This window comes from Pogona vitticeps, chromosome 2 (genome assembly GCF_051106095.1).
Source record: "Pogona vitticeps strain Pit_001003342236 chromosome 2, PviZW2.1, whole genome shotgun sequence".
Classification (NCBI taxonomy): domain Eukaryota; kingdom Metazoa; phylum Chordata; class Lepidosauria; order Squamata; family Agamidae; genus Pogona; species Pogona vitticeps.
Genome location: NC_135784.1, coordinates 132108746 through 132136206, shown reverse-complemented (window position 1 = coordinate 132136206; position 27461 = coordinate 132108746). Strand labels below are relative to the sequence as shown.

Genomic DNA, 27461 nt, shown 5'->3' with positions numbered 1-27461 from the left:
CCATCAGTTAATTCTCATTAATTTATCTAGCCTTTCTGAGAATGCTTTGTAGAATATCAGAAGGCTTGTGGCTGTCGTGAGAAATATGTTTAAATGATAAAACTGAACAAACAGTGTGGGACATGTGTTTCCAGGATGGTAGAATGAGGTGTGTGAATGTTGAAGTGCAATAATTGAACAATAAGATTTTTAGAAGATGGCATGTAATATCAGTAAAGAGTTTAAAAGAGAGAATGTGTTAGAGAGAATGTAAAGCAGCAGGTTCTTCAAACATGTAATACTATGTAATTCCGTTCGCACCAGACCAGGGACTGAACACAGCCCAGCGGGAACAGGACCCAGTGGCGGTGGCGGGATCGGGCGAAGAGCTCCGAAGAGCAGCGGAGGAGCCATCTGCCAAAGATGGGCTGCACTCGGTCCCTGGCCTGGCGGGAATGGGACCCAGCAGTGGCCGAGCCGCTGCATCCCTTTCCCAGTACAGTACTTTCCTGTACTCTAAAACTTAAAAAGTTCCCTGACCCCCTGTTCTAACCATTGGGGGGGGGGGAGTGGAAAGAGCTACAAGGAAGCAGCCTCTTCACCAACAAGGGTTAATGTATTTGAATTTCCTGCCCCTTTTTCCTGCCTTTTCCGTTCACAGGTCAAAGCTCCAGCCGCAAGTCAAAGCAAAATTTTGCTGCCGGAGCTGTTCGGAAGTCAAATTGTTCATAGGTCAGACTGTTCGTAAGTCAAGGCACCGCTGTATAAATGTTTGTTACTTTCTGAAATACTAGGCTCTGAGAAATGCCAAATAAATACAGTACCAGATCTCAACCCTGTCTTCTCTTTGACCTGGTAGATCTTTCCAAATGCTGCCTCTAACATGATACATGTCCTGGCAACACCAAGGAGAATAATTTGCACCGGGGGGGGGGGGAGATCCAAATATAAACAATCCTAGCATGGAGCCAAAATGGCAGCTGCTAAGGAACATTGGAGGGGTGATGTTATTGGTCTGGTTGTGGTTGTTCAGTTTTTCTGTCGATGCATCACATAATAATGCAAAATGTAAATTCACCCTGTATCAAATCTACTTAATGTAAGTAATGCACCTTCTGATGTGCACCTCAATTAAAAGTTAGGTTGTCGTACCTCATATCTTAACTCTGGAGTGGTTTTAAATGTGGCAATTTAGGCATGGGCACAATAATTGCCCAAACACTAACCAAATCAGGGCTATTTGTTCATTTCTAAGGTGATACAGCCAATGAACCCAGGGGTTCTCACACTGTGGAGCAGCACCCCCCAATGATCCTTTGTGCTAAATCCAGCATTCATGGGATTCACATGTTACAATCTTTTAAGTGATGCAGAGAAAGAGGGATCGTACCTTATAACAGACAGGCCACAGTCAGTAAGGATGGGATCTCACCATTCTTCTACTCTGATACAATGTACACACATGATTGCACCCCACTGTATAACACCAATGCAATTATTAAATATGTGGAGGATGTGACAGTGGTGGGGCTCATAAATAAGAAAAATGAGTCTGCTTACAGAAAGGAAGTACATGGGTTGATACTGTGGTGTAAAGAAAATTTTATACTTAACATCAAATAAACTAAAGAACTCATAATTGATTTTAGGAAGAAGATAAATGTACATTTACCACTGTACATAAATGGCAAGGAAGTGGAGAGAGTTGGTAGTTTTAAATTTTTGCGCACTTGCATCTCAGAGGACTTGTCATGGACTATAAATGCCAACATGCTAGTGAAGAAGGCACAGAAGAGGTTGCATTTCCTGAGAATGCTCGGCAAGTTAAATCTATCTCAGCATTTACTTCTGTCATACTATCGTAGCACCATTGAGAGTGTCCTAACCTATGGCATTCTGGTATGGTTTGGGAGCAGCTCTGTAGTGGACAAAAAAGCTCTACAGAGAACCATTAAAATTGCCCAGAATATCATCGGGCTCCAGCTACCAACCCTGGATGACATCTTCACATCCCGCTGTCTGAGGAAGTCACACAACATCCTTAGAGACTCTTCCTATCCTGCTTACAACTTTTTTGAACTGTTGCTGTCTGGCAGAAGATATAGAACAATTAAGACTTGGACCACACCTTTTCTGAATAGTTTTAATCTCAGAGCTATAATTACACTTAATAATGAGCTTAAAGACCACCAGTAGTGAATAGTTAGTTGGACTGTGTTACTTAGCCTGCGGTGTAGATGTTTGTACTCTTAGTGGGGGATTTTTAGTGGGTGGGGAGTGTTCGGGGATTTTTTATGTGTGTGCATGTGGATCTGGTTTCTGGGTGTCTGTGTGAATTTCGTTGTATGGGTGTACTATGTATATACTTACGATGACAAATTTATTTCATTTATTTGATTTGATTTATTTGATTTGATAAGAAGGATCCCGAGCTGCTGCCAAAGGAGGAAGAGAGTGACAATTCTGTTCTCCAACAAAGCCCAAGGTATCTCCTGCACACTCTATCACTGAGGCACTGGGGAAAGTCTCTAAGTGATGTCATCAATCTGCTCTCCCTGCTTTTTAAGAGCTGCAGTGTGAGGTGAAGGGCTTTTGTTGCTACAGCATGTTGCCTGGGCTCTGTCTTTTTCCTTCTTTTACAGACTCCTGTTAGTCACCCTACTAGGACTGAGTGCATGTCTGTGTGTGTGTAGATGAAGACTGGCATTCCAGTATGCATTTTGAATCATTCCCTTTAGGATGCTAGGGTCTGCCTTTCTCCTGCCATCTCAGCTTCTCTTTTCTTGTTAATGGAGTCATGCCAATGCCAAAGTGGTTCCTGTGTCTTTTTCTTGCATTCTCTAGGTGGGCAAATAATTATGCTAGCAATCACTGAGCCTGACATTTCATCTGGCATGAGAGAGAGGCAAGGAGCCCTCTTTCCTCACCCCCACAGTGGTTTCCACAAGATGGACAAAATGCCTCTGCACAGAAGTAATCTCTTTGTCCTTAGTGAGCAAGGCGTGCGTGTGCACGCACGCACACACGCACGCACACACACACACACACACACACACACACACACACACACACACACACAGAGAGAGAGAGAGAGAGAGAGAGAGAGCATAGAAAGACTGGTTGATCAGTCAAAAGGAGCCAAACTATCTATCCTATGCTTCTAATATTTAAACTCCCATGCAACAAAGTAGCTACTATTGTTTAAACAGTTTATTTTATTTAAAATATTTTTATTTAACATATTTTCTCATTACAAAAGACCCAAGGGAGCTTACATCATTAAAAGACAACATTTAAAGCTAAAAAAAGACTAAGTATACAAATACTAACAATCAAATAAAACAGTCAAAGACAAAAGCAACACCAAAAATGCATTTAAAGCAGTAAGGTACAACAATCCATTAAAAAAAAAAACCAATTAAAGCAGCCACTCATTAATCTGTGCAATTTATCCAATTTGCCTTATTGATTCAATTTGTGCAAAAAATGTTGTGGCCCTGAAAGCCACTTGAGGGCCTTTTACTATTATTATTTTTTGATGGAGGTGTTTTTTTTTTAAAGTCCTGTTTCACTCCTAGAGCCTTCTGGAAATGGTGAATTTGCCCTGAAAACCAAACTGGCAATGACAATTTCTCATCATTTTTATAACAACGGGGGGGGGGGGGAGGGAGAAGCCATTTTCAGGCGTGGTGCAGCCCACAGCAAGGTCCAGGGGCAAAGGATTTGGCCCTGTAAGCCCACCAAGTTTGCCGTTCCTGACTTACTTAGAATGTTGGAATCCATGTGCATCCGGAACTGCCTTATATACTCAAGATTTCAGATGATCTGCTTCATTCTCTTGGAGCTGCTTGTGTACTGAGCAAATGCTCCATCTTCACACTCTGGCTCTCACACTCAGCTTGGCTTTCCTGCTGCTCAGCACCACAGGGCCTCCTTTTGTGACCCCTTGGTGCAGCAGGAAAGCCCAGCTGAGCCTGGACAACAATATGTTCAAATACTGCCGGGACTGGAATCAGAAGTCCACTGGCAATGGTGCGGCTAAAAAATATTGTAAATAAATAAATAAATAAATAAATAATTTGGCTCTTGCTGGGTACCACTATCAATCTTTACAGTGTCCCAGCCTGCTGTTCTTCCTCTCTGTTGCTGCTGCCTCTTAACCTGCTGTGACAAATCTATTTCCTCCTCCATTGTAGCGATCTGTCTCAACCAAATGTCCCTAGACACGGCCAAGCAGATATATAGACATCAAAAATCTTCCACGTAATAAAATCTGGCACCTAGAAGGCCAACAGTTTTTGTTGGGCACAACTTCACCCCACCAATCCAGAGGTTGCATTGCTGAGGAATAGAGACAGGCATGAACTTCAGTTCAGAGGTTCGTGCTGGTTCGTACATGTGGCACAGGTACTGCATCTTTCCTTCCCCTGCCTCCCTGGCCAATGATCAGTTAGAGCATCCTCCTCTTTGACTGTTCAATCAGTCCCTGCCAGGAGCCTGTCCTGCCTTCCTGAGGGGGCAATCAGCCAAGGAGGTGTGGCAGGGAAGCCTGCGTTCTGCCAGAGACTGGTCAAATAGCCAAGGAGGAGGAGGAGGAGAGTGGCACGTGCTGGTTGGTGAGGGGGGGAGATCCAGCTGGGGAGGCAGGGGAAGGGAGCACATGGCATGATGTTCTGAATCCAGGTTGATGCCCATCTCAACCCAGGAGTCAACCTATTATGCAGAACAGAATCAACCATGGTGTTTATGAAAATAAAAATAGGTTGATATTCCTAGGGAGGGGGGGCAAGGTGTCAAGAACCATCTCTCCTCTTTGCCACTCAGGTAAGCAGGGAACTTCCGCAAGGAAATAGTCTTTCTGCATCACAGCAGATGGCTCCCTAGCACTAGGTAAATCCAGCTCTTGCAGGCTTTAACACAAAGAGGCTTAAAATTAATTAGCAACTCCATTAAAAAAAATACAAAAGCCCTTGCTGTAATAAAAAGGAGTGTGAGAAAGGAGACTGATTATGAGTATTTCCAGTGCTTTTAGGCCAAAGGGATGAATTATTGCTTACAAAAGAGGTGATTTTTTTTTCTGCACAGAGGGGTTAAAGGTATTTACAAGCTGACGCTTTGATGCTGCTTTGTTTTAAGGCATTTGTGTAGCTATTTGTGAGATGACAGTTTCAGCATCATCAGTTTGAATTCAGCATTCTCCAGAATGAAAATTAGAAGGAGATTGGTTTTCTCACCAGAATAATCAACAAGAAGCCAGGTGGTTTATGGTTGCCTGGTGACCATCAAAAGAGCAGCTTTCCTCGTTCAAGATCTATTTCCAGCAGGCATGTCATGCTGCCATGTGAAAGCTAAATGGGGCAGGAAAGGTGACTGGGTGGGCCTCAGTCCAGCACGAGGAGAGACACTCAGGAAAGCTGCAACTATCTATCTTAAAAGCACAAAAGGTGGCTCCTTGAGGATAATGGAATTAAGATTTCCCTTTAAATCAAGCATTTGCTGAAGAGGTGCTCATCTTATGGTCCCAGTAGCTTTTTAGGCAGATGGAAGTCTCCTGCAAACCATTTCACTTGCACATTCACCTCAAGGTCTGGAAATGGTTGCTGACCTATCCTGGCCATATTGGTTCAGGAGAAAATCTCCCTGGGGTTTATTAACACATTTGTAAAAAGCTTTCTATAAAGTATGCTTAGTAGGACAGGAAGCAGAAGACAATGCAATGCAGATAGTTCTCACAATCATCTTTGGATGATGTCCATAGGATGTGCATGCAAAGGATTATGTGAAAGATGCATCCAATTGCCGTGATGAAAAAGCTCAAAAATATCTCCCCTTCATCACAGAAACCACATATGCCTGTGTAACTGTGTACAAACATCTGGCTGACATAATGCATCCTCCACATGGGTCAAGGAGCATTCCCAAAGACAGGACGGTCAGGCACAAACAATATGGTGATTGCGTGGATGCCACAAGCAGTTTTGTGTACCAGACATCCATTATCTTCTTATCCTAAATCACGGATGGAGGGCCTGTGGCCCTCTAGACCTTTCCGGACTTTAATTCTCAGAAGACCACCCTAGCATGGCCAATAATAATCTTGGACCCTATGGATCACCAAGACCAGCCCTTGTCAAGGGGTACAGTGGGAAATCAAACTCCCAACCTCTGGCTCCACAGCCAGATGGCAAGAGAGTAGGCGAGTTGTAGTCTAAAGCATGCAGAAGAACAAAGATTACTCAGGTCTATCCTACATCTCCTCTTTGGGCACAAGTGTGAACTATAACCATGCAGGACAGACAAATAAAATAGGGAACAAGAATCCTCTGCCTTTAATAGCTGGGGTAAAAACAGATGTACAACAGAAATTGAGACAAAAATATTTGGTTCATGAAGCATAGCATAATATTTACTTCTTGAACTAATGTATGAATACTATTATCCTAATGTATGAATGCAGCATTTACGTTTCCCCAACTATTGTGATGCAGTTACTAATGCAAAAAGTTCATTAGGGAAAACTGTGTACCAAATGATCACTAGGAGAGTAGGAAAACCAAATGTGTACCTTACTAAAACAGGTAAATGCTGGTCAGGAGCCAAAGGCAATTAGCAGGCATTAACACTGAGAGGGAAACGGCAAATTGTTGGAAAAAATGCATATATTAGGGGAAACTGTACAGAAGTGTACTAATGTTTTCAGCAAGGTTTTTTTTTAAGAACACAGACTGATGCATAAATTAGATACATAAATAGCTGGCCCTTTCAAAAAAGCACATCTTTTAGAAAGTGAAACAGAGTAGCGCATCTCTTCCGAGGTGGCAGCTCACTCAGGTAAAAAATAGCCTCACTCTGGTCAGAAATAGTCCAATTATCTTAAAATTTTAATTTGGTTTTAAATTTTACTTATGTTTCATATAAATCTATAATTTTAAATTGTGAAATGCTCTGATGTGATTAAAGAAAAAGCCCGCAGAGCAGGGTTAAGAAACCATCCCTCCTTGTTATTCTTTCTCCCGGACATTAACGAAAGTTACAAGAGCCAAAGTACAGTACAGTAGAGTGGATGATTTAAACAATTCAATAACAATATTTGGAGAAAATCTTTATTATGGTCTTGGACTAAAATTCAGAGACAGATGTATGTCAAAATACAGTGGTGGCTAATGACAATCGAGGCATTTTCTCTTCCAAACCTGAGAAAAAAACAAGAAAATATTTTCCTTTTTTTTATTTAGCAAGCTTCTGTTATCAGTCTCACACGCAGTCCAGCAAACAAAACAACAATCAGAGTCTCAAACTGTCCAATAATTGTCCTTGAAGCTCGTCTTATGATCTTTCCATTAACCCCTTGATGCTCCTCAGTTCCAGTCGACCACGTCAGCTCCTTCTTTCTTCTCCAGAAAACAACCAGATTCTGTTATTAACAATTCACAAAGTCCAGGAAAAGGCAAAGAGAAATATATCCCAGCCAAACTGCATTCACGAAACTCAAGTCTCTTAAATCCTGTCCGATGGCATTAGAACCGTCTGGAATTCTTTTCCAGAAACATAAGATTTATTTTTTCGTCTCACTCTCTTGGCTTTGAAATCAGTCTGCTATATTAAGAGTTCACTTGGGGAGGAAAGTTAGTTTCGCTTTTGAGGCAGACTGATAAGATAGGCTTGCCGTTGCTTTTCTTCTTTCAGCCAAATATTTTCATTATTATTTTCAGCTTAATGGGGCTGTTTCATAAATCAAAGGCTTCAGCTTACTTAGTTGTTATATATTTTAAGCTTATATTGGTTGTTCTCCTCTCCCCGATAAAGGGTTACTCACGGCTCCGTGCCAAATATGGCTCCCGCTCCAATCCGTGCTGGGTGATTTCTTCAGAGGGAAGAAGTCCGGGTTTGCATCTCTATCTTCTCCTTCTGCTGCTCACCATCTGCTTCAGAGAGACTTCTCCTAGACTCTCCTTTGATCCCCATTTCAAAAAGGGGATCCCAGACAGGACGGTTCCAGTTTTTCCAGAGAGAGCTCTTCTCTGGAGCTACTGGCAGCACCGCAACAAAGCCCCGCCTCCAGAAAAAACAAGAAAATCTGAAGGTATAGAGAAACACTAAAACCAGATGGGACATTAAAAAACAAAGATGAACTAATGACATGGGGATTTTATACAGATTGGTGGTCACACTCTCAGTTGATTTCAAGATATGGTAAAGATAAGCAGCAAAATTTTTATGTAGGCAAAACCCTCTGACAGAGTTCTCCTGGATAACAAAGACAAGCATATTAAAGCATTATATAATTTTTATTATATTTTGATACCCAGGATGAAGTGGTTAAAGAATGTATGATAAGGTGGGCACAAAATATTGGGCACAATATAAGTTTGGATGAGTGGGAACAAATGTTCTAGCCGCCTGGAGTGGTCCTCGATTGACCAGATAGGCGGGATACAAATAAAATAAATAAATAAATAAATAAATAAATAAATAAATAAATAAATAAAATGTGGGAAAACAATATAAAACTCACTAAGTCAGTAGATTTTAAAGGAAAAAATATATAAAATGTTTTATAGATGGTATATAACTCCCACAACATTAGCCAAAATGGATGTTAAAAGTTCAAATCTCTGTTGGAGATGTAAACAAAAGGAAGGTTCTTTTTATCATATGTGGTGGTCATGTGGGAAAGCCCAAAAATATTGGGAAAGGGTTGAAATGCTTTTGCATGAAGTTTTAGAGATTCTGATAACTGTAACCCCCAAATTTTTTCTACTAAATATAATCCCGGATTCAACAGACCTAATATAAAAATATTTAGTTATCCATATCTTGATAGCTGCAAGGATTCTTTTTGCTAAACACTGGAAAGACCCAGAGAATCCATCTCAAGATGAGTTAATAGCAAAAATCCTGGATACGGCGGAGATGGATAAACTATCAGAATAGCTAGACTCAACAAGAAAGATGAATCATGAAGATTGTTTGCATAAATTTTATGATTGGCTTAGAAATAGAATGTAAATTAATATTTGATCATTGAAAGCCTAAGATCAATTTAGAATTAGAATACAGGTATGTATTATAAATCAGTTACACCAAAAACGTATGTATAGATACATAGACACGTCATCTCACCTCCCCACCAGACTGGTCAACAGTGCAGGGAAGTGGGGAAGTCCCGTCCGAGCTACTTCTGCAACTGGTGTGGTGTGAATGATGATGGGCTGCACATGCTGTGCCTCAAGCAGTAAGTGGACAGCCTGGCTCTGGGGAGAAGGGTCCAATCAGCCCGCCCACCTGTGACAGCAATATTCATATTCATCTCCCATGGGAGACAAACGCAAATATCCCATCTCTAATGGTCACCTCGTCTCTTTGCTGTACAAACTATCCCCATTTTTTTAGGAGGTGTTGAAAAAGCATTAGCCAACACACTGTACACACCGAAAAGCAGCTCAACTTGCTTTTGTGCATTGTACAAACAAAACAAAGGACGATAAAAACAGCTTCGCAGCACTCCCATCTATAGAGGATGCTTAACTGGAATGGTGTACAGAGCCAATCTCCAGTAAATCAGGTTCCATCCACAACTGCAGACTTTTTCCTTGCTCAGGCAGTTTCAGCCTCCCTGCAAAAAGACCACACCGCAGTAGGGATGTGCATTTTGGCTACAAAAATACCACAATTCTCCTTTCCGGAGGTTCCACCTACCAAACTCAAGATTTTAGAGACGCCTAAATTCTACTCACCTGAAAAGAAGACAGGCTTCTGCTGGCAGGCTTCATGCCTTGGACAGGCTTAACTTCCTGTTTGGAAAATAAAGTTTCCCAGCAGCCATCAGGGCAAGACTGAGGGGAATTGCAGTTTGCTAACATTTAAAGGGCACCATATTTCTTATTCTCCATCACGTCTTACCTCCTAAAGAACACTCTATTTGCCCTTGCCTTCCTATCTGATTACAAACAAATCACTTTCCCTCCATCCTGGTCAATTTCTTTTCTGTTTGGCTCCATATGCATGCAATCAGCCCCGCTGAGCATCGTATCTGTATCCAGAATTTCAGCATCTTAAATGATCCCCATTAGCTTAGGAGTCTTTAGGGCTTGCAGGACTAATGCCATTGCAATTAACTGCTGCTTCTGGCAAGGAGCCCTAGGGTGGTCCCGACTCTCTGGTGGCACTTTCCCTCTTGGCTTTGGGCTTATCTTCCAGCAGAGACCTTCCATTTAAATTGTACGTTAGTTATCGTTGTTGTTCTAGAATCCCCCTTTTTTATGACCAGAAGTATATCATTCTTTTAAATCAATAAAAGAAATGATCTTCCACCTGACAATGCCCCTGAGCAATGCCAGGGTCTACTGGGTGACTTGATGTTTGTATCACCAATTAAAAGACCTTCGTATATGATCAAGAGCAGCAGCAGCAACAAAACAGCCCAGCTTGACTTGATAACAGGTATAGACGCTGGTCATGATCCCAAGATAATTTGCAGGCACTGATGGAGAAGAAAATGATAAATTGCTTATGGGTATTTCCCAAAGAAAGAAGGGAAGTTCATCAAACACAATTTTGATATGAATGTTGTCGTCAGCTCTAGGGAACTAGATAAGATTTGGAGTTATTAGATATTAGCCTGGAGCATAGTGACAACATTAGATATTATTTATCATTAAAGCTAGCCAGGAGAAAAAGAGCCATTTTCTTGTGGGGAAGAACAATATGTATCTGAAACAAGAAGAAATCAAGGCGAGGGGGGAATGAGGAGGGAGGAATCATACACAGCCATAAATACCAAGTTTTCAATGGAGCTACTTATTTCCTTCTGTTATCTTAGAAGGAAGTTGAAATACGTAACATTTAAGACCAACAGATTGTATGGGAGAAGAACTTGTATTTAATGAAAGGCTCAAGACTGTGAAAGTATTTGGAACACTTAATGTAAGGGGCAGAAAGCTTAAACTGAGTATAATTCAGTACACAGTTTAAAAGATGAGACATATGTGCTTTTCAATCTTATTGGGCCTAATCCAAGTATAACAGCACAGTAATTTTGAAGGTGGTGATGTAGCCATGTCAGCCTCTTGCAGTATGACAAGCCAAGGCCAGAAATCTATTGGTTGGTTACATTGGCGTAAGTGCAATGCAGAAAATGGCAGCAGCAAATTACCACTAGTTAATGAGTTCTTGTTTGTATGCCACACGGTGCACCATGTCATGACTTGTTAACTAGCAACAACTGTAAAATGGTTAACTAACAGCACTTCATCTATGCAATTAACACTACTGCATTTAAAACTGGTGTAACCAACCAATAGGATTCTGCCCAAAGTTTCTTATGGCACCGTACAAAAAGCCAGAACCCTTTTGCTGTTTGCATGATATCTGTGTTACCTGTGCAATCTGTGGCTAATTACAGCTAGTTAGTGGAGTGCCATGGGGTGTCTTGATCATATACCTGGCCCTTTGCACAACTGATGTGTCCTGTGCACCTCATCAATTAGCGGTTATTAACGGTGGCCAGCTGGGTCAGTCATGCACAAACCCTGATAAGATTCTAATCTATATGTTTTATTTTGTATGACCATTTCTGGATTATCGGTAGAAGTGGGCTGCAGGTTTTAAGGTGCTACAGGGCTCCTAATTGCTTTTCTGTGGTCATTTGGACATCACAGATGAGGCTGGTGTGCATGAGGAAACCATCAATGGGGGGCATAGAGAGAAACCCCCTGTAGTAGCTGGGAGTGATGGGAACTGGAGGTTAGCGAAACTGAGCTATAATAGGGAAGACAGAAGAAGAACTACTAGGAACATCATGTGTGCCAATGGTGGTACTTTGAAGGATGTTGGCAGCTCTGCTTGTAGCAGCAGCAGATCCATCACGCAAATATGGTCTCACCTTTTATACTGACAGACCTGCTGATGGAAATGAACTGTATAGGAGACTCAACCCTTGCCTGCCTCTATTTAACCATGCTTTTAATGTCTCTGTCTTTTCTTTGAACTTAGTTGTTTTTTAAAAAAAATATTTTGACCTATGGCATGAAATCTAGGAGAATACAAGCAAAAGAAAACAACCAGGACCGTAGGCATTGATCACTACAAAGCCTGAGATTTAGCAAAGTGATTTATTCCCCTCCCATTTTGCAAGCTGTTCCAAGCACAATGGTAAACCACTGCTTGGTAATTGAGAAGGACACATCCTCTGTCTTATATAGAGTCTGCCTGTGAGCGATGATGATGGCGAGTTAATTAATTATCTCCGGCATCGGGTTTACTTGAACATTTTCTTTTTCTCCAGCAGCTTTTTGAAAGGAGCCCAATAGAGGGCTTGATTAGAGGGATAATGAAGGAAATTTCCAATAGATTATATCATTTCTCATCTATTTGCAGCCATTGTTAACATGGATTGCTCTCTCTCAGTGGCAGGAATTGCCATCAGTGAAATTTCATAAGCATGTAAATCTACCTTAAATGGGATATTTAGGGATAAATTCAAATAATTGCATGTTTATCATTTTCCTGTCAATGCAATTGGGGGTGGGGAGAAGAAGATCCGTGGCCTTCAACTCCGTAAGAGGTTTTATGATATGTGCCCAGTTTCCAAAAGACTGAGATATTGAGGAGGAATAGGTATGTTTTCATATAAAGAATAATCGTTGTACAAATGTAGCAAGGACAGAAAGAAAGAAAGAAAGAAAGAAAGAAAGAAAGAAAGAAAGAAAGAAAGAAAGAAAGAAAGAAAGAAAGAAAGAAAGAAAGAAAGAAAGAAAGAAAGAAAGAAAGAAAGAAAGAAAGAAAGAAAGAAAGAAAGAAAGAAAGAAAGAAAGAAAGAAAGAAATTGACCAGTATGCCTTTGCTGGAGCGAGGACATATAAAATAAATTGTTAAATGGAAAGTCAAGATTTATGTAAATCCTATAGCATCGATAGTAGTTGGGCCTAGCAACAGGAAAAGAAACAAACTGACCATATACTTGGGTTGTGTCATTCAGGTGTCTTTTTAAAGAGTTTCTAAGAATTTTCCAGGCAGAATTCTTTGAGATCCAGCTCACAAATGCACACCTATAGACATATATATTTCTCTCACCTGTATCAGGGCCTAGCTCTGAGGCTACATGGCCTAGCTCCAGCTTTGCTTCCTGTTGTAAATGAGGGTCAGGGAGAGCTATCCTGGTATTTTCTGGTTGTTGTAGTTCTTCAGGAGGTACCCTCTATAGAGCAGTGAGACTACAACACCCAGGAAGTACCATAATACCTTCCTTTTCTGATGAACAGTAAGAAAGGTAAAAGCCTTGGAGTTAGGCCTTGGTCCAGGTGAGTGAAATGTAGTTTTTTATACATGTGAGTCTGTGGACTGAAACTCCCAACACTCTACATAGGGAATTCTTGGAGAATTCTGGGAACTGGTGTTAAAAAAAAGGGGGGTGGGTGGGGAGAGAGATCCCCACCAAATATTCTAGCCTTCTCAGACTTCCTCTCTGTAAAGAAAGCTCTCTGTTTGGTAAAGCCATTCCACTTGTAGCTTCTCTGAAGGCCTTGTGTACAGGCCATCTTCTATCCTCAAATCACAAAATGACTGTCTGTGCTTTCATCATCCCCATTGCCCTCAAAAGGTGCTCAGATAGGTTTAGGAGAGAGATGTGCAATCCTAAACATGTCTATTCAGATGTTCATCCTACAGATTTGGTAGAGAGTTACTCTCAGCTAAATATACTCAGGAATATAATCCAAAATATAATCCCAGACATGTGACTGGATAAATCCCAGGGAAATCTATTTAGGACAACATGAAAATTAAGACAACATTTGGGCTTCCCAAAGAGGTAATGAAAAGATGCTTGAGTTTTAAAAGATAAAGGGAAACAGTGTATTTGGCTAAGATGAAGCAAGCACAGTGTATCAGTCCGTAAAGGAGGAATGCTTCCAAAGGAGAGCTCCCAGTACTGAGTAGAAAGTTGCTTTGTAAAAGTAATGTCTTTCCATACTCATTGCAGCACTTAGAAGATAATTTCTAGTTACTGTATTACTTATTATTAACCTAACTCATTGCATTCCCTGTTACCTTCTGTTACTTCTTTTAAAAAGAAGAAAGAAAAGAACCAGGAAGGATAGTGACATAAAACTTGAAATACTCCTGTCAAAATGCCAAAAATAAAAAAAAAAGATGCCACTCATTTTGCTAATTTGAATAGATTAGTTCTCAGTTGTTACATCAGTTTTGAAATGTACCCTTCTTATGTCCAGTTTATGGAAAAATATGAGGGGGGTAGTTCATTATCGGTAGCTCTATTCCGTTAATCCAAAAACCTGGTGCCTAATGCTGCTTCTCCAAAGGCACTGTGTGTGGGTTCTGATTCAAGAATATACGAGGAGAAACATATAAAGCAAGAGTTCACAGACACTTCATTTAAGTCCCATTCCTTGGGATTGGGAGCAAGATCCTTCTGTGTTTAGTATGGAAACAAACCTGAAACATTCTTTCTAAAGATAAGATACAGGTGCTTAGATGGCAGTGGCCTGAGCAGATTCTGTAAGCCGAAGAGCTCAGCCAGCAAGACATTGCCTGCTCAGGATGAACATTTCATGAGAATGCTGATCACTGAGTGTTTTTGTTTGTGGGTTGGAGCCTCTTCAGTGCTATGAAAAGATCTACTACATTAGTGCCCAAAGTGCAGTTTATATGAAAAATGCATCATCAAAATCACATCTTCCCCTTCCTGTGGGGAGGAGAAGGGGGATTTAAAAAAACATACTGTTGTCAGTATATCCAGCAAAACAAAACTCCACAAGTAAGTAACTGGGGGACAGGCTCTTAGGCATACACAGAAAAAAAGAGTGATCAGCTGCAAACTGGTATTAGTAGAGTTCATCTTGGATGCAGTTTGACAAGCCCACCTCTTAAGAGCGGCTCCCAGACAGGCCAAGCTGAGAACACACCCATTACCAGCCTCAACAGGCTTCCGAGGACAGGCTTAGTGAAAGTACGTGTTTCCTTTGTACTTTGGAGGTATTGGACAGATGGGTCCCTTTGGTATCTCTAAGCTTGTTGTCTTTGCAGTATATCAGGGAACTGGATCTATGGGCAGAAGAATTAGAAAGGGACAGTGATATGAAGCCAGAAGAGAGGGGAAATGGAAAGTGTTAGATGGGGTTAAATGTCCCCTGTCTAAAGTAAAGCAATTTCTTTTGCTCTCCTGCCATTTTCTCTCAGAGGCTTATCATCTCCAGCTGGGACGATATAAAGCTCCATTTAATCGAGATCCATTTAACACTGAATCATGCTAACAAGATTACTTAGCCAGGGCTAATTCTGTATTTGCTGAAGTGCCGTATCCAGGGGGAGTAATCTGTATGCAGTAGTGGTGGCAGGTCTGCAGATGCTTGGTCTAAGGAGGAGAAAGGCTGTTGAAACCTCAGCCTGCTCCCCACAAACTCTGTTTCAGTGTCCTTCAGACCTCGTTGCAGAGAGAACGGCATTACTCAGTTAATGATTAAAAAAAAACCTGCATGCAGTCAGGTCAACTCCTACTTATGGTGACCCTGTAGAAAATTCATAGGTTTACTGCCCCCCTGCGTAACCAATGGGCAAGCTGCACAGTCCCAGGATGCCCCTAGAAGAAGGGAATGGTAAACCACTTCTAAGGTTTCTCTACCTAGGAAACCCTGAAGATAGTTGTCAAGAGTTGGAATTGACTTGACAGTACCGTTTCCCTGAAAATAAGACCTAACCAGTATGAATTTTCAGGATGCTCATAATATAAGCCCTACCCCAAAAATAAGCCCCAGTTAAGTGAAACCCCACTCTCCACCATTGTGCAGCAACCAGAAGAAGATAACATGACTGTATTTGAATAGATGTAGATGGTTATACATGAAAAACAAAATCCCCTGAAAATAAGCCCTACTGCTTTTTTTGGAGCAAAAATTAATATAAGACCCTGTCTTATTTTCAGGGAAATATGTACATGTGCATGCACACACACACAAACACACACATCCTGGGTGATCGCCCACTGTTAAGCTGTCATTCTCTCTTAAATAGGCAGAAACTAAACAAAGTATTTAAAATGTTCCTTGGCTGCTGGGGGAGGGGGTAACTTTCCTGGTTTGGAAGGAGACAGCCTAAATCTATAGGGTGTGTGTGTGATAAAATGAGTTGGAGCAAATACACAGTTGGGACAGTGAGGCAGAAGTCATAGGAGGAAGAAGCACCTTGAGACCTTACAGGCAGATTTCAGCATCCGACTGAAAGATAAACAGCCCTGAAAAGGACAAGAAAAAAGTTAATAATAATAACCTTAGATTGACCTTATGGATCGCTGAGTCCAGCCCCTGTCAAGGAGACAGTGGGGAATCAAACTCTCAGCTTCTGCCTTAAACCACTGAGCTATCTTGCAGTTGCCCACTTATAGTTAGCCCCAGAGAGCAGACACAGGGCCAAAATGGACCTCAGGGGAAAAGCATGCCTCCTATTCTTACAATATCCTTCATTACTTGCACTTTGACATACACAAGAAGCCATTGTTTACATCATGGTGGCAGGCTGGCTTCTGCTTTTAATGAATGTTACGTCATTCTAGACATGGGATATGGCTCATTTTGTGATATATCTCAATAGGCACATAAATCACGTAGTTGTTGGCTGAAATCCTATTGCTTAGTGCAGGGGTCCCCAACCCCTGGTCCACAGCCCGCTGCCAATCCCCTTCGCAGGACAGGCTGATCTCCTGCCCCCTGCCCACATGTATGCACAGCTCACCCACCCACATGCACAGGTGACCCACCCACCCGCATGTGCGCACAAGTGTACCACACTCACCTGTGCATGCATGCAAGTGCACCCCACTCACCCATGAGTGCACCCCTCCCACCCGTGAGCACTCCATGCCCACCCACGAGTGGGGGTACCCCCCAGACCCCCCCCAACTGTTCCGCAGTTTGAAAAAGGTTGGGGACCACTGGCTTACTGCACCAAGTCACACCTGAGTAGGCCCACTGAATTGGTGGTGGTGGTGAGGATTTGGTCAGTCAATTTGTCCATAATTCCATTGATTCAAATGGGCCTACTCTAGGGGTCACTTACAGTGCTAAATTACTGTTGCAACTAGAGGAGGCCCATTTGAATGAATGGAACTTATGAAGGAGCTGACTCACCCAATTCCCCTGATTCAATGGGCCTACTCTCTTATGGCTTACACCAACTAACAGGATTTCAACCATTGTTTACTCACAGATGAAATATACTGTGATTTTGCTTACATTATAGAAATTATTCCTAACTTTGAGCATACAAATTAGGATTTGTACCTTTAGGCAAAATCCATGCTCCCCTTTGTCTTCTTCTTCTTCTTTTCTTTCTTCTTTTTTTTGGTGATTCATATCCTCTTTTGGGGGCACATACGTAAATAGCCACTCTACTCTGGAGATAGAACAAAGCTAGGGCTGTTGGTCTTTCTTAGCATCCCCACTGTACTCCCATGCTTTCTATGTGTCACCCCACATGTGTGACACGATTACTGGGGTGCTCCTTCTGCTCTTTTTTTACCCTCCTCATCCCAGGACAAAATACAAACGGAAATAAGGGGGAACAGTCTCTATACTCCATTGTATGGGGAAGGACAGTTTTGAAACTGGAAAGGATATAATGTTATGCTAATGTCTACAGGAGCAGGAAGGAGGTTGAATCTCTGGTCACTTGCCACAGTATAGTCTCCTAACTGTAATGGGGCACACCAGCAAAACAGATGAGTAAGCTGCTCCCTAGGACATTTTTGTAGATTTGAGTGACAGCGAAACCATATTTAGTAACAGGCAGATTAAAATGAGAATTGCAGAAGCATGAAGTCTTGTTATCTGCAAGTCTTTCCACAGCTGAGCCTCGAGACACATACTGATTGCTAATTCAGATCATGAAGTTTGTCCCTGTGGAGCCTCCATATGTTTTTCCCTCTGGAGAAACTATGAATGTCAATGCACCCCTTAGGGTGCAAATGTGCGAAAAATTCTCCAGGGGATGAAATGAGAATCGACATTAATCTGCCACAGGTGGCCTTTGGAACTTTTAAGTATTGTCCCATGTCTTCCAAGTTGCAAACACAAAAGTTGCCAACACAGGCTCTTCCAAAACGTACACTCTCAAACACGCCTCATTTTCAGACAAATGCATATTAAAGATTTACTGAGTGGAAGCAGAAACACTAATCACAAGTGACCCACATAAGCAAAACCATTGAGAAGACTCACAGGAGGATTTTTACAACATCAGCCTTTTCGGAGGGAAGTCCTACTCAGCAAGACAAAACTGATGACACTGTGACCCAGTTTTTGTCCAAGTCCCTGACAGTATTTGTGTGTTTTCAGAACTCGGGAGGCAGGGGAGACCCCCACAAAAGGAAGAAACACAAATGGCTATCATCAAAGATACAGCCCATCGGTATTGGGAATGTAGTTGTTATGTGCTGTCAAGTCACCTCTGACTTATGGTGATCCTATGAATGAGTGACCTGAAAAATGTTCTGTCCTCAAGAGCCCTGCCCAACTCATGTAAATGCAAGCCTGTGACTTCCTTCTGGGAGTCAGTCCATCTTGTATTCAGTCTTCCTCTTCTCCTGCTGCCTCCAACTTTTCCCAGCATTATTGTATTTTCCAGTGAATCTTGCCTTTTCAGTTTCATCATATTCAGCATCTGTACTTGGAGCACACACTTGAATGATATCCATGTTGATAAGTTTTCCCAGATATCTGATTTATATTATTCAATAAGGTAGTACATTATAACCCCTAACTACCTGTGCTACATCTTGCCTCGGTATTAGAGTCAATCCATTTCTCTTGACTTTGCCATTTCCAGAGTAGAACACTTTGTAGTCGTCTGATTAGAAATTTAGTTCACGGACACCAAGCACTGCAATGTTTAAACATTCTGTTTCCTGCTATGTGGTTTCCAGTTTAACCTGGTTCACACTTCTCACACTTCATATTACAATTATGTGTATTATGGAGTATCAGACCTTTCACCTCTGTGCAAATCAGCCACTAGACATCCTTTCCGTTTTAATCTTGTCTGCAGCATTAACAACAATGCTACTGATACTTTCCCTTGGTCTCCCTCAGTAGGTGACTAAATGCTTTCTAACCTGGGAGTCTCATTTTCGGGGATTATTTCTTGTTTTGTTTTGGACTGTCTCCTTATAGGGGTTGAAATGTAAGAATGTTCAGCAGTGGTTTACCATTGCCATTGTCTGTGCATTACTAACTCCAGTTAGTTAGCTTGAGTGTCACTACTGTTGTCTGTAGAATATCCTCTTCCAGTGTCACCTTCAGCTGCCACTGCTGGCCAGGAGCTGCCCTCCAGACATTTCTCCACCATCATCACGACTGAAACTGTCCATTCTCATCTGCTGATGTGGCTGCTACCTTTGAAGAGGATGGTTACATCTTAGTCTAGTGTCTCAGCTGCAACCATTCCACCTTGGGTGACCCTACCAAACTCATAATGGAGTCCAGCTGCACTGAAACCCACCACCACATCAAGGTGTGCTTCCAAGAGGGGGGGATGTAGCAGACAGGTGGATTTTACCTCTGCCTAGAGCTACCCTTCTAGCAATGGCACAAAGGGCCAGCAGGAAGTGGGATTTTCACCAACACAAAGAAAAAAAGTGGAGGCAGAAGAAGGAAAGATAGACTCGAGTGTACAAATTTTCACCTAGCCAATTGAGGCTAGCATTCATCCATTGCTACTCACAAATGTAACACTAGTAATATACTGTTTAATATACTGGTGGTGACAGAGTGCAACTCAGCTTACACTCAAGAAGATGCATGACTTTGTATGGGGTTGAGTAGAGAGAGAGGAACTTCTGAGGTTTCCTACACTGTCCCTTATGTGCTCTTACCAGTGCTGATCTTCCTTTGACCGTAGATTGCTATTCTTCAGGTTGCTGGTGTCACTTCCTTCTTTCTCACATCTGCCTCTTATACCTCCAAAGAGGAGGCAGCTTGCCTTTGTTTTCTAGAGCAGTGGTCCCCAACTTTGGGCCTCCAGATGTTCTTGGACTACACCTCCCAGAAGCCTTCACCACCACCTCTGCTGGCCAGGATTTTTGGGAGCTGAAGTCCAAGAACATCTGGAGGCCCAAGGGTGGGGACCTCTGTTCTAGAGAAGAAAGAGGCCATCATGGCTCCTGATAGCTCCAACTTTGTTAGACCTTTCCTGTCCCAAGTGTTTTTTCTGTAATAAACCCAAGCTTTCCTATTTTTTTCAGCAAGAAGCATAGATGTGGTTCCTTTACAAAGGGAGAAGTGTGCTCACTTTGAGTCTCAAAGGGCTGCATCCCACAAGTTAACATTTCTGCAGTACCACTGCAGGTGTACTCTCTTACATAATACAGTGGGGTCTTGACTTGAGAACTTAATCCGTATTGGAAGGCGGTTCTCAAGTCAAAAAGTTCTCAGGTCAAATCTGCATTTCCCATAGGAATGCATTGAGAACCATTTGATCCGTATCTGCTCTTTTCCGTCCATAGAAACTAATGGGAAGCTGCTATTCCGCCTTCGACCACTAGAGGGGGATATTTTGTTTCTTTTTTCCTTAGGTCAAGAAAGGTTCAGGGAAGGCAGGGAAAATACAGTCCAGGCAGTCTGAAGACTGTCTCCCAATCCACTCTCTAAACGCTGGGAGGAGTGAGGAAGCCGGCAGGCACCCTTTTCACTGGCCAACAGTTAACTGAAAGTTCAAATTTTGCACTTTCCCTGCCTCCCACGTGGTTTTTTTCAGTTCTTAACTCAAATCTAAGTATGTAAGTCAAGTCAATATTTTCCTATGAGAGTGGTTCTTAAGTCAAAATGTTCTTAAGTCAAGCCGTTCTTAAGTCAAGACCCCACTGTAAATGAACTAAGTTAGATAATAAAGAAAAAAGAGAATTTCAGAACACAAATCCTAGTGGGGAACAACAATGCAAGTATTTGTATTGCCTTACACCTACGTGACCTGGCTAGTGGAGAAGTTGAAAGGAAACATAAAGTACATGTGACTTTAGCTTGAGTCCTCTATAGTTTTAAAAGAAGAAGAAGAATTACATTCCCTAAAAGTCTCCAGGACTTGTGATTCACCTTGTAAATATGTTAGATCCCCACTATTTAGCACCCAAAAACAATGTTCTAGTTTGTAGCCACTTCTGGTTTCATTCCTTGCATTTTTCACAATCTTTGTTGGTCTGTGAGATCCTAGATAGTCCCAGGAATGGAAGTTTTGGTCTCTAGACCTGGCAAAGTGGCTCACTCTTTGACTAGGTATTGTTGAACCATTTATTTGCAAACTCTTTTGTGATCACGTGGTGGACCGACACTGTGCCAAAGCTAGAAGTGGGTTCTAGGTGTCAAGTCACATTTGAAAATCAACAGCAGACCCATAATGTGGCTGCAGTGGGTTCAAATGAGAGTATCCCATCTTACGATGTACGATCCACACTTTAGATCCTCCAGGACACTCAAACAAGTAGTGTTGGGTTCCTAAGCACAACTCCACATTGGCAGCTTTGTTTTGGTGACATATGCTGTAAATATTCAGAACCCTAGGTTGACTGAGCTGGAATCAGAGCCCCTGGGGGTGGGGGGGTTTCAAGAGAATCACAGCTGACTACACCTGCCAATATAGCCAGGAGACAGAGCTAATGAAGGCATCTAGGGATGCTGAACATGTGATCTTCAACCACTGGAAGTTTAAAGTCATATCAGCTTAAAGGAGATGAGTAGAATAAATTCCAGCATCTGTTGTTATGTACTGTCAATTCACCTCTGACATATGGTGACCCTATGAATGAGTGATCTCCAAAACGTCCTTTTCTCTGCAGCCCTACTCAGATCCTGCAGACCCAAGCCTATAGCTTCCTTTAGGAAGTCAGTCAATCTCCCTCTTTTCCTTCTGCCTTCCACTTTCTCAAGCATTATTGTCTTTTCCGGAGAATCTTGCCTTCTCATGATGTGTTCAAAGGAGGATAGCCTCAGTTTCAACATTGTTGTCGCCAGAGTTAGTTCTGGCTTGATTTCATCTAGGAGCTACTTGTTCATCTTTCTGGCAGTCCAGGGTGTCCACAAAGCTGTCCTGCAGCACCACATGTCAAACAAATCATTTTTTTTTTCATATGAGCTTTCTTTACTGTCCAACTTTCAAACTAATACATGGTGTCCGAAAATACAATCGTGTGGATGATCTTGGTCTTGGTCTTGATCTTTTCTAATTCCTTCATTGCTGCCCTTTTGAGTCTCAGCTGTCTTCTGACTTCTTAGCTGCATTCTCCATTTGATTGACGATTGAACCACCAAGGTATACAATCTCTCTCTATACAGAGAGACAGTATATAGAGTTAGAGATCTAGCTAGCTAGTTATTTAGCTATCTATCTATTGTATATATCTCTATTTAAATTTCTTTGTTGTTAACTTTAAAGTTCTGTACTTGTTCTGTAGCCATGATTTTTGTCTTAACATTCAACTGCAGTCCTGCTTTGGTACTTTCTTCTTTCAGTTTCCTTAACAGTCATTTCAAACCCATAGTTTCTCATGATCTACATAGTACAGTGGTGCCTCGCTTAACGGGTGCCCCGTTTAACGAGGAATTCACTTAACGAATAAGATTTTGCGATCGCTTTTGCGATTGCATAACGTTGTTTCCTATGGGGAAAAATCGCTTTCCCCTCCTGGCTGATCGCCGGCCAGAGAAGCCCATGCGCGCTCGGCAGGAGGGGAAAGGAGGCTTCCTTTCCCCTCCTGGCCGATCGCTGGCACAGACGCCCCTGCGCGCTCGGCAGGAGGGGAAAGGAGGCTTCTTTTCCCCTCCTGGCCGATCGCCGGCCGGTCAGCCGGCTGAAGAAGCAACGGTGAGCTGGGGAGGAGGGCGTGGGAGCCTTCCCCCGCCCTCCTGCCCTAGCGCCGGCCCCATTTTGGGCCAGCGGCCAGCTGATCGGTGGCCGCAGCCATTTTCGCGCCTTGCCCTCGCTTACCGAAGGCGCGAAAATGGCTGCCATTATGAGGAAACATCGCTTTACGGTGAGTGTAGAAGCCATTGGAATGCATTAAACGATGTTTAATGCGTTCCAATGCCATTTTCCTATCCGTATAGCGATGTTTTCTCATAGCGATGGTTAATCCGGAACGGATTAACATCGCTATACGGGGCACCACTGTATAAGGTTTACAAGGTGCATGAAAGAGATCAGCATATAGAAGGTGAGGAAGTTTGGACCTGAGGGTGGGGGTGGATGATAGGGGACAGTATGGAACACCAGATCAGAGGGGCCACAATGACATAATTTGGACACGACGTCCAAAAACAGTAAGAGATGAAGCAAGCAAAAGGAATTGACATAGTCAGGACAGAGATCAGACTGATGATGACGACACACAAAGGGGGGGGGGGAAGAACCAGGATTTGTCCTGATAAATAATAGTGTCGACAGGGCAGAATCCTTGGTCCAGCAGGAATCGTAGCAGCACACCTCAAAGTGAAGAACCTTTGTTGGCTGCAGAAAAAATTGAGTAGGAAGCTCTTTGGCCATTGTATTTGTCATTATTTCTTGCTTGCTTGACCTCAGTCTTTGTGAGACAGAAAGTTTTGTGTAGTTTATTAAGTTATATGGCTGAGCTTTACACGAGAAACAGGACCATGAACTTGTGACCTGTGAAGCACACCTTGAATGAGCCTCTTCTGACACTCATTCAAGATTAGCTCCAGAGGTCACAAGTTCATGATCCCGTGTGCGTCTCTGTTTTTCACACTTTCAGTGGCACTGGTTGACTTCTGTGCTTGCCTGTCCCCAGAGGAGGGGAAATCAGAAGCTTCTTTTTACAGCAATATGAATACATTATCTTATCGTATCGGTGCAAGACATCTTCCAGTCCCTTAAGGAATGACCTGGAGGTCATATGCCCTGCGTTCTCTGAGGTCCAGTTCTACCACCCCGATCTTGAACTACACGAATGGATCCCGTAAGTAGCAAGGAGGGAGATACTACCTCTCCCCCCATACAAATTATTCCTAGGTAATTACTTGTTACTATTCATTTCTTCAACACATTTAGATATAGCCCTTCAGGAAAGCTTCCAAGACAGTATTAGAGGGAGAGGGGGAAAATAAAGTACAAAAACTGAAATAAAATAGCGGGGTTTTTTGTTTGTTTGTTTTAAGCCGCACTCCCTCATCCCACCTCCCAGTCTAATTTGTCTTGGTTTACCAAACTGGAAAAGATCCTCAATGATATACACACACCTGCAACACCCCATCTCCTGTCATCCAGAGATGGGAAGCAAAGCACATTTCCCCCCTTAAGCAAAGATACTTTGGTGACAGGGAAGGACTCTTGTATACAAGACAAGTGGAGTTTTTGTTGTGCTTTGTTTTGTTTTTAAAGTCTGTCTCTGATTCCAGCATGGTTTGTATGTGGCTCCAAGACATCAAAGATGTAGTAAAAGTAGCACTATCGCAGCCCAGCCGCATCCCATCTCTCTGGGCACTTTCCATTTTGTGTCTCTGTCTGCATGTTTCGCCACACAGATCATGTCAACGAGAAAAGCATGTCAGCAAAGATAGGGCTTCTCCCCTCCCACCCCGCCGCCTTCTCTATATAACAAAGCAGCATGATTTTATTTATTGTTATTGACAATTCCAACAACTATTTCTCAATCATAAAAGCAAAAAACAGAGGCTGAGCAAGTCAGGCCATCATTCATACTTTGCGTTTATTGGAGCCAGAAAGCCTAGGAGATATGAGAGCTCGTTTGCTGAGACACCCTAGTGGCAACATCACATTATTCAAATGGCTAAAATAAGCCTGGCGCAGGCAGTTCACACAAACTTCCTCCCTCTTGCCCCCTCTGCAAGCAATAAATCACCTCAATGACTCCATTAGATACTGTATAATGCAGGTACCCCCATGCACACATCTAACCTTGTACTATTGCCAGAATACAATTTCAAAAAATAAAAAAACCTCAGAAGGTTTGCTGTCTGTTGTATAAGACGATCATGCGGCTGCAGCATTCTAAAGGAATCGTGGTCCTGGACCTGATAAAGTTCCAGAGCAGTAGTTCCTACCCTTGGGGTCCCCAGATGTCCTTGCACTAAAGCTTCCAGAAGCCTTCATCGTGATGATCTATGCTGGATGCGGTTTCAGGGAGTTGTTTCAGGGCGGAAACCTCTGCTCTAGAGCAAGGGTAGGAAGATGGCAGGCTAGCTGGGCCCCTTTCGCTTTTTGTTAGAATTTATTTATTTAAATTATTTATTTCAAATATTTCTATCCAACCTTTCTCCTTAAAAAGGACCCAAGAATCTTAGCGTGAACAAGCCAAAACTAAATGCAAAACGGTAGCTCTTCATGGCTGGACACATCTTTAGCATTAAGGGGAAAAAAATACGTTGGAGCATTCCCATGAGTCCAAGGTAAATTAAAAAATTAAAGAGAGCAAGGCTCCAAGTAGGAGTCGTAATCTCTTCCGCTCCACCCAGAGATGTAGGGAGGGGGAAATGGTTTTTCTGAGTCCTCAGGGTTTCTGACAACCCAACATTCATTCTTCCTCACTGTCCATTAGGACCTGACAAGAATACTGGGCTGGAGGTTTACAGAGGACATGGAATACATTGATTTGTCCAGTGTACCTGTATTGCCTTGCCCATCATTATCCCCAAGAAAATAAATGTTGCTTATGTCTCACCTTTTCTCAGTGCCTCCCAATTTTACCTCCTAGCCATTCCCACCAAGTTCTTGAGTGTGGATCCATGGAGGGAGACAGGATCCCAACCTAGGTATCGCCACTTGATTTTAGAGATGTAAATCTTCACTTATTTCATGAGAACACGTTTTTAAAAGAGCTTCTCCCTGCTGAGTGAAAGTATTACAGTTTCTGTGCATTTTTTTCACCTTCTGGGACTATTTTGTAAAAAACAATGGCAGATGTGAAGTTTTCCCCTTGATAAAATATATGTTTTACATGCTCACGTACGCACACACACATGGCCAGTATCATATTCAAAGTACAGTATAAAAGTGACTGTACAAGTAGTTTCCTGCTCCCACAGGCTCTCATTGTGCAACCAGTCACACAACCTTTTGTATAGCCAATTTCATGAGTTATATAAGATCAGGCATTGCAAAGTGGACCCTGCCAGAATGAGTGGAATGCTTATGTGATTATCCTTGCACAATCACACAATCCAACAAGATTCTGGCTCTTGTACTTTGTATTAAAAGGACCTTGCATTTTAGAGAAATACAAGGGCTCTTAAATTTTTTCAAAATACAAGGGCTCTTAAATTTTTTCTTTGCATTTTTGCTAATGTGCTGATTTAAAAATATCAACAAAGGGCTGCATGGACTGAACCTTTTTTTTTCAGTGGGATGCCTCAGCTTGTCAAGACATCAAGAATGAGAAAAATTCTTGAGTACTGGCTACCCTCCTTTTCCCTTGTAAGCTTCGGGCAGCTCGGTGAAAACATCAACTCAGCATCCAGCCACAATGATGTAACGAAATCCCAGAATAAGGACTAGAGGGAGTGGGTCAAAACATAGGACAGCCAGGGATGATCACTTCAATATAGCTCAGGAAGTGCCGGTTGCCCCATTTGAAGTTATGGGGAAGAGATAATATAGCAGGGAAAGGGCAGCCCAAATGTTGGTAAAGGAAAGAGCACCCTAAATGATCCTGGGGTCATTTGGGACACTTTCCCCAGGAGCAAAGAGAAATGCTTTGTAATTTAGAAAATGCAAAACAAAGACGGGATGTGATAGAAAACATGTGGGGTCTGGAGGTGGCTTTTCTTTTTTCATGCTGGGAGGGGCTGAGGATCACTCAGAGAAATGGATTGCCACTAGTGTGAGGAGGATAGGGAGATGTCACATAGACTGATTGCAGAACTTGTTGCCACAGGATGTAGTGGTACTGTAGCTGCTATGAGCTCTGGAGAAGGAATTAACGGAGAGCAGAGAAAAATTGTATTGGTGGTGATCAGCCGTAATAGTGCTAATGGAAACTCAGTGGCCAAAGAGGACATTCAAAGTACCTCTGAATGTCATTTAAAATCATGATAAAGCTACTGAGTCCAATCCCCTGCTCAATGCAAGAATCCAAATCAAAGTAGATCTGACAGACAGTTGTGTCTAATTTTCTCTTGAATGCCTCCAATGTTGGTGCGCTCACCACTTCCCAAGAAAATTGGTTCCATTGTTGTACTGCTTGAACAGTGAAAAGGGTTTTTCCTGATATTCAACAAAAACCTGTCGCTGGAGCCCATTATTACATGTCCTACACTCTGGAATGATCAAGAACAGATCCTGCCCTTCCTCCGTAGGGGTACTTTTCAAGTACTGTATTTGAATAGTGTATTTACATGGAGATGTTTGAGCTCTTTGCCATGAAATGTTTAAGCTGACCAGACTGGAAAGAGGATACAAAGCTCCAATCCCAGTATGTAGTAATTTTGGCTGGGGTAGGCTGAATATTGGCT

The 27461-nt window shown here is 42.3% G+C and overlaps 1 protein-coding gene and 1 long non-coding RNA gene across 22 annotated transcripts in view; both read right to left on the bottom strand.

The window, feature by feature from the left end:
• Positions 1-27461, bottom strand: part of TNRC6C (trinucleotide repeat containing adaptor 6C) — a 599421-nt gene that overhangs the window by 359540 nt on the left and 212420 nt on the right. The gene's annotated exons all lie outside the window — the stretch shown is intronic.
• Positions 14998-16213, bottom strand: LOC144586908 (uncharacterized). The gene is made up of 2 exons (XR_013542006.1): positions 16179-16213; positions 14998-15042 (listed from the first exon to the last, which is right to left on the bottom strand). It is a non-coding gene; the product is annotated as an uncharacterized LOC144586908 (long non-coding RNA).